The following is an 8,459-nucleotide window of genomic DNA, read 5'->3' as shown; positions in this document are numbered from 1 at the left end:
CAGACATGCACCTAACTGGGCAGACATGCACTTGACTGGGCAGACATGCACTTGGCTGGTCAGACATGGTCATGACCAATCGGCCAAGGTCATGCCTGGGCAGAAAAACATGTGACTGGTCAGACAAGGTCATGCTTGGGCAGTCAAACATGTGACTGGTCGGACAAGGTCATGCCTGGGCGGTCATGACACTTCTCTGGCTAGTCAAAATTCTTCACTTGTCTACCGGGTCACTCCTAAGCCAGATCACCCAACCATTCCTTGCTATTTGTCATTTCTATTGCCACGTCATCGGACTCCAATTTTTGGGGATAACACATTATAATTCAAATCTTAGATACATCAACTAGCTATAATATATATACACAATAATATAATATTTTTGTTTATGATCACTTTATTAGTCTCTTATTAAGAAATATATATTTAATTTAAACATGTAAATTTGTTAAAGTCAAATAAAATAAATATAACATCGTAATAAAACTTTTCCAACTCACAGCACTTTAAAATCTGTAATTTACCAAACACTCAGTAATTTTTCTCCACAGCACAGCTGCAGCTACTTTTCCCTACAACACAACTACAACTATTTTTCCTCACAACACAGCTATACCAAATTGGTACAAAGTTGTGATATGGAGGTTGATTTCAGTTATTTGGAAATGCAAATCAAAATTGATAAGATAAGTTTCCATCCGTGTCTAATGATTTGGAACGTATTTTGGGTGGACATATCATTTACTCATTATGTAGTACACTATCTCATTATCTGATTCTCATCCCACACTAAAAAAACCAAAACATACAAAACAATACTATATCAACACAAGCAACATATTCAACTTCACTGTTATTATATGCTTTAATAGCCACAAGAAAACTCCTCTCCAATACATGGCTAACGAATACTTTCCATAAACTGAGAAAAAATATTCCTACGAAAAATAAAAGAAAATAACAACTTCAACAACTACAACAAAAAACAACAAACTCGTTCAAATGTAAAAAAACAATTGGATCTTACACAAACCAAAACAACAAATTAAGTAAGGGGTTAGTTGGTTCCCGATTGAAAAACAATATTCTTAAAATGATGAATTTAAATTAAGAATATGAATTTAGTGTGTGAACATGTATTTCCTAAAAATGTGATTGGTTGCATTGTTTGTCTATTATTTTTTAGAATTTTTTATTGGTTAATGATATGAAAATATAACACAAACGTAATATATAATTGGTTGAGATGAATCTAAAAATAATTTTAATTCAATAAAAAAATGAAAAAAAGTAACAAATTTTACATGAGTTTCTTCTATATGTTTACTTATAAGGATTATACCATTTTGGATCATGTCTTTTGTTCAATTACCAACATGGATCTTATATTTGTAGAAATTCCATTTTGGACTTGTGTTTTGTAAAAGGTTACAATTAAGATCCTAAAATTGAAATATGACCAAAATACCCTTAGTTATAATTAGGGTTATATGGAAATTACCACAAGTGAACGGTGTCAAGTTTTAGTATAGATATGATAATAAAGGATGTCGAACCCACAAAGATTGGAATTTTAGCCTTACCAAGTATTATAATTCTAAGCCTATAATTTTACTTAGAGAAATCAAATATGCAAAATGATCAAAACAATTAATTCAATTAAAGAAATTTCAACAGCTAAACAAGAACAATCCCAAGATTTAAAACATAGAGCATTGATTACCCTAATCTTTCAATTGTGAATCTCAATTTCCAAATATTTCAAATCAATTTTCCCAATTTGTAAGTTTTCTCCTTCTCTCAAATGTAAGTGAATTTATTCTTAATCTAATGATAAGATACATTTATTCAATATCAATTAAACAAGAATTCATTAAGATCTATAGTTATTTTCACAACATCATAAGAATTATGGAATCTCTCAATATCACACTCTCCTTATGTCATGCAATTCTATGTCTAATCTAGAATTACCTTTATCAAGTGTGAATCTTAAATCTCAAATCATTCTAATGGTGATCAAGCATTAAAAAACATTAACAACAAGAAGGCATAAACAATTTGATATAAAATCTCATGGAAATATAATAAAAACTTCATTTCATAATGTCAAGATTGTTTCATCAACACCCAAGAAAAAAATGATTTAGTTCATGATATGTAACGCCCTGGCTAGCCAAGACCGTTACACTATGTTTATAAAAGTGCTAGACTTGCTAATCAAGTCTTTTAGTTAAAAACGTGTTACTGGAAATATAATGGAACTAGGGTTAAAAGATTTTGGTCTTAAAAGTCACATTTCTTATAAAGAAACCTTTCCTGTTTTCACGGGATCCCAAAAATATTAAGATTAAAACCATTTACAAAAGATTTACAATTTAAATACATCAGTAGCCATACTAAGGAAAAATAGACAGTTCAGCGACCCCTGTCCTGATCCACTCCTCGGCCAAGGTAACCGAACAACTGGCTATGTACATTCAGCCCCGCAGCTCTCCATCTCAGAACTGACCTAACTTGCCTTTGCCTTTACCTGCACCACGTAGCACCCGTGAGCCAAGGCCCAGCAAGAAAACACAATAACAAAGCATAAGCAATCAACAGACAATTCAATATCTCATATTGCATAAACATGTTCTCAACCATATAAACATTCAGAATAATCAAGTATTCAGCATACTAAACATATCAACTCATACCATACATCAATTACAATGATAACTAAGGTTAGCGCCCTTAGGCCGCACCCTCCGTTATCCCACTGACTCCGGTCCGCTTAAACCGAGGTCAGTGAATATTAAGTTGTCCTCGGCTACCAGTGGCCATGCCGCGCCATGTGCGCAAATATTGTGTACGGCACCCTTAGGCCACTATCACATGTCCCATGGCATAATACCATCATTGACATTATACAGATACCAGGAGAACTTAGTCCCATCACAAACACATAACCAGGTGCAGTTTCCTTACCTATAGGTTCGCTAGCTTTGATCACTTGACTCCTTGAGCACGATCCCTCTCGAGCCCTAGCGCTCACCTAATCACAACCATAGGTCAAAGTCATCACCAAACCTCAAGTCCAAAACCTAGCCTCGGGACCAATCCCGATCCCCTGGGAAGTCCTAATTCCACCAAATAAGGTGGTGGAATCGAACCCCGAACCCTTGGTCAAAAACCCTTGTAAATAACCCTAAAATCTCTTTCTGGAAACAGGGCAGCTCTACAGCGCTCTAAGGAGGGCGCTACAGCGCTACAAGCAGAACCAAAATCCCCCAAAAAGCATGGCCTAGTGCTACAACGCCCAAAGGCTAGCGCTGTAGCGCTAGTCACAGACAGCCAACATCACATTTTCCCTTCCTGTGATTTCCCCAGGCCAAACTCAACCAAAACTTCTCCAAACCTTCACCAAACTTAAAAACAAGCTTATTAACACACTCAACTCATCCCAAGCATCCAAAATACTCAAAACCCAAGCACATGCATCCCTAATCTCAAAATTCACCATAGTTGACCCTAACCTCAGAAACTCAGCAGAAACTAGTCAAAACATCAAAGTTTAAAGCTCAGAATTTTGACCTTTAATTGAAATTCGATTTCAAGTTGGCCTCTAGACCTCCTTAGCTTGCTCTTCCTCAATCCTTGGCTCCAACTTCCCTAGAATTCCCCATTAGTTCAGCTTAGATACCTTAGTTAAAAATCAAAACCAGAACTGAAGAAACATCAAGGTCTTACCTCAAGCAAATGGCCTATCCTTGCTAAACCCTTGCCAAATATTCAAGCTTAGCTTAGTATTCTTGTTACTTAGCTTAACCTAGCTCCCTTCTGAGTTTTGCTCCAAGAAGAATGAAGAGAAATGGTGAGAGAACCACAAACCGACCTTAAGAAACTACTCTGTTTTCCTTCCTTTTCTTTTTTCTTTCTTTTCCTTCTTTTCTTTCTTTTCCTCACCCTTCTACCTTACTCTAAAATTCCCACTAAGTATAAAGCCTCAGCATACTTATCTCCTACCAGCCAAATGACCATTATGTCCTCCCTTTTAATCTTAAACCTTTAATCCACTTAGGGGCATTTTGGTCATTTTACCCAATTCCCGCTAATTCCTCAAGTGTCCCTAATATTTCCCGCTTACTTCCCGATACCTAATTAATCACCAATTATATTCCTCAATGTCAAAGTAGACTCCAATATACTCACTAAATTCCCATTTATACCTCCAGGCTCACCCCGAGCCGGGTATAAATCCCCGCCATGACTTTTTCGCTAATCTGCTCACTAGGATCGTCTTGAGTCACAGATCACAGATATATCCACATAATAATGTGGTCTCAACAATTATCACACACATATATATATATATACAGTTATGCCCGCAACGGGCTAAAATTACGATTATGCCCTTCTAACCTAATCAGGGCCTACATGCATACTAATACACATAGTCATGCATCACAAGTATTCAAATAGTCATATAACATGCTTTAAATCGTTAAATCACATATATATTCCAATTATGCCCTCCCGGCACACTAATCAAGACCCTTAAGCCTTATTAGTAAATTTGGGTCGTTACATGATATCCATCATAAAATATTCACAATACATGTTCTTAAACTAAAATAAAAGTAGAAGAAATAAGAGAAAAAAAAACTAGTATAGATTTGAGAAATTGATGTGTAGCCCCCTTCTCTTAATGACTATAAAGACTCCATAATGACTATAAAGACTCCATAATTATCTTCAATTAAGTCCAAAAGGTCTTCAACTTCAATTTCCCATCAAATAACTTCAATTATCACGAATTCTCATTATTGATGACTTATACAAACACTAAAAATACTAAAACACACATCAAAATTCTCAAAAGGTTTAACAAATATTAGGTCAAAAATCCATTAAATATGAAGTAAATAAGTAATTCATCAAACCCTATGTTTCAGTCCATTAATTTTTTGAACCCTACAATTTTAAAAGTTTTATTTTTGACTCTAAACCTGATTTTGGTCAATATTACAAAAAAAAAAAAAAACGAAGATATTTGGGTTAATAATACTTGGGGTCCTTAATTTGTTCTTAAAGTATCACTTAGGTTCCCAAATTATTTTTTGTAGCATTTTGATCCCCAAATTTGTATTTTTGTAAATCCAAAATTCAATTTTCTATTAAATGGTTGTTAAAATAGATGTGAAGGAGACATAAGTGATACATTTAGAGAAATTTGGGGATCTAAACAATACCCATGAGAGAAGTTGGGGACCTTAGATGTTATTTTTAACAGAAACCATACAAAATAAATTAAAATTCATATTTTCAAATTTCAAAAATTAAAATTAAATCATTAAATAAAATAATTTATTAACCAAAACAAAAATAATTATCTTGATCTTTTTTGTTTTTATTTTAAGTTTAAAATTGTACATTTTAAATTTAAAAAATTAAAATGAAATCATTAAAGAAATTAATTTTAAAAACTTCTTGATATTTTATTTTAATATATAATATAAAGCTTATTTTTTTATAACTATATTTGGAGTGAAAATACACAAATCTTTTTCCATAGTTACACTTTAATACTCAAATCTTTTTGTTACGTCAGTAGTACATTCCGTCCACAATTGGGTGCTGTCGTTGGTACCCAATTCCAATAGATGCAAGCATTTTATGGTCTCACAATCCACAATACATAGTGAAGGACTTCATAAGTGGCCAACATATACAATCTTATAGTAGATTTTATTTTATATCAATGGAAATGACAAAACAACTTAATCTAAAAGGAAAAAAGAGACTATTCCATATAAAGTAACAGATAATATCAAATGGGAAATTTGAGTATTGATGCATCAAATAGGGTCCAAATTCAAAACTATGCTAGCCACTATTGACATGTGATATTTGTCCTAGTGTTTCCATTTGTTCCAAAAATACTCTTTTCATTTGTTTCCCAATCTCTCTCTCTATTCTCTCGGGCTCTCTCTCTCTCTCTCTCTCTCTCTCTCTCTCTCTCAGTGTGTGTACCGAAGCAAAAGGGAAGCAAATCCAAAAAAAAAAAACCTAAAACCTACCCTCTAATCTATCGTTTCCTCTCTAAAATTCCTAGGCTTTGGTCGAATCTCACTCCTCCCTAACGTTGGTGCGTCAGAATAATGTTCGGAGAGGCAAATCGAAAGGACGACGTCGGAGGGGACGATCGAAGGACCCAGAAATCGTAGAAGGTAAGGGTTCAAACTTTTTTTTTATACTTCATTTTTTTGGTATGCGTGAGTGTTTTGGATGATTTTTGTGCATAGTGGTAGATTAGAGCTGGGAGAACGCAGATCTGGATTTTTTTTAAAACTTTTTTTGTTCACCTCGATAGAAATCTACGGGACTCAATAGGCCTCGTTGGATGTCACCTCGACATCCCTTAACATGGATCAATGGGCCTTAATGGGATGGAAAATTATAGTTCTAAGATTACCTCGATAGGCCTCGATTGACCTCGACATGCCTCGATTAATCGATAGGAAAGAAAGCTTGACGAATAAGGGTACCTCGACCAGTCATGATAGGCCTCGATGAATTATTTATATGCTTTGAAAATGATGACCTTGATAGTACTCGATATGACTCTATGAATTATTAATAGGATTTATAATTGATCACCTCGACAGTACACGATTTGGCTCGATAGGACTCGATGAATTATCAATAGGCTTTGAAATTGATCACCTCGAAAGTACTCGATAGGCTTGGACAGGGCTCGATGATAACCAGATTACTTTAAAAAGATTATTATTAATTTTTTTTTTTGCAGATGCCTGACCTTATTATACTATTGGAGAAGCACTTTCCATTTTGTATTACTTATAGGGGGAGTGCTCACATGGTAACCCTTATAGAGCAGTTTCAGAGGTATGACTTAATTGAACGAGCAAAGGCATGGTCATTGGGACAGTTCTTCAAGGCAAAGGAGTTTAATTTTTTTGGGGTTCTATTGAACCAGTTAATGTTGCGTAAGGTTGAAATCAAGAAGCTTGAAGAGGGTTAGTTCTAAGTGGGCAATAATCTATGTGGATTCGATATTCTGGAGTTTGACTTAGTTATTGGCTTGGATTTTTGCAAGATGCTATCCACAGATGAGTTGAAAGAGCATATTACTAGCGATCGGATCATCAAGGAACATTTTAATGGTGAGGTGAAGGTTAGTTTCAGTCAGTTGGAAGATGCTCTGAAGGATTGTACCAACCCTAAAGATGCATTTAAGCTGAGTTTATGTTACTTGATCGAGAGGGTTATTGCATGCCCTTGAGAAGACAACTAGCATATGGGGAGATTCACTGAAGTTGGTTGAAGATCTTGATTACTTCTTCAAGTATCTATGGGGAAAGATTCTTCAAGTATCCCAGTATAGTTTCCATGGTTATGCCCCCACACTTCAGTATTGGACCTTTGAGGCCAATCTGGATATTAGGAGGAAATATGATGAGAAGAGTGGGAACCAGATTCCCAGGATGCTTAGTTGGTCCAGCAACACCGGTATCTTCCCCTCTACCGCTCAGTTGGTTCCATTGTTTGCCAAGAATCCTGTAAGTTCCAATTTATCTTCTTAAATAAAATTAATTTATTAAGAGTTTACATTATTAAAGTATTTTTGACATATGTTATTTATTAATGCAGTTGGTTGTATTTTTCATGTTGAAACCACATCCTAGTGAGGTAGAATACTACAATAGCTTCAAGAGATGACATGATGAATGAGAAAGTGGCACATGCCATCACAACTCTTGGAAAAACGACAAAGTATTGAAAAAAGACCGATGAACAAAAATGGATAGGTCCAGGACCTATAGGGAAGTCGACCATGCCTAAACCTCCTAGGGGTGGTCGACCTGGCCCTAGCCCCTAGAGGTGGTTGGCCTGACCCCAAACCTCTAGGGGTGGTTGGCCTGGCATGCTCAAGGACTGCATGAGGTATTCGACCCACCCTATTCTTCATAGGGTGGTCGGCCTAAACTCCCAAATACACTTTGCTGGATAAAGTTCACGCTCATTCAAGCTGAAATCAATAGGCCTAGAACCCATAAGATCAACATGCCTAGCTCCCAGAGGGTCATCAGGCCTAGCACCCAAGCTCTAAAGGGTCATCGGGCCTAGCACCTAAGTCTCATAGACATACCAACCAGAGAAACAACGAGAAGGCCCACAATCTCATAGTAATGGGGAGGTGGACATGTATCTCCACTACCCAATGATCGTGTACCAAACCATAATCCCCAATCTTGTTGACCATGTAACAACTCCTGGGTACTATAAATAAAGGACCCAAGGCTTCATAAAAGCATCTGATTCTTGGACGAATTGTGTGGGAGGAAACTCTAGGCAAATATATGATGAGTGAACTCTTCAGTTCATCTTTGTAAATTGTCAATCGAGTGATTCAATACTGAAGACTAAGTGGATTAGATTATTACTGTTCATCA

The sequence above is a fragment of the Humulus lupulus genome, chromosome 9 (genome assembly GCF_963169125.1).
Source record: "Humulus lupulus chromosome 9, drHumLupu1.1, whole genome shotgun sequence".
Lineage (NCBI taxonomy): Eukaryota > Viridiplantae > Streptophyta > Magnoliopsida > Rosales > Cannabaceae > Humulus > Humulus lupulus.
This window is presented reverse-complemented; position numbering follows the sequence as displayed.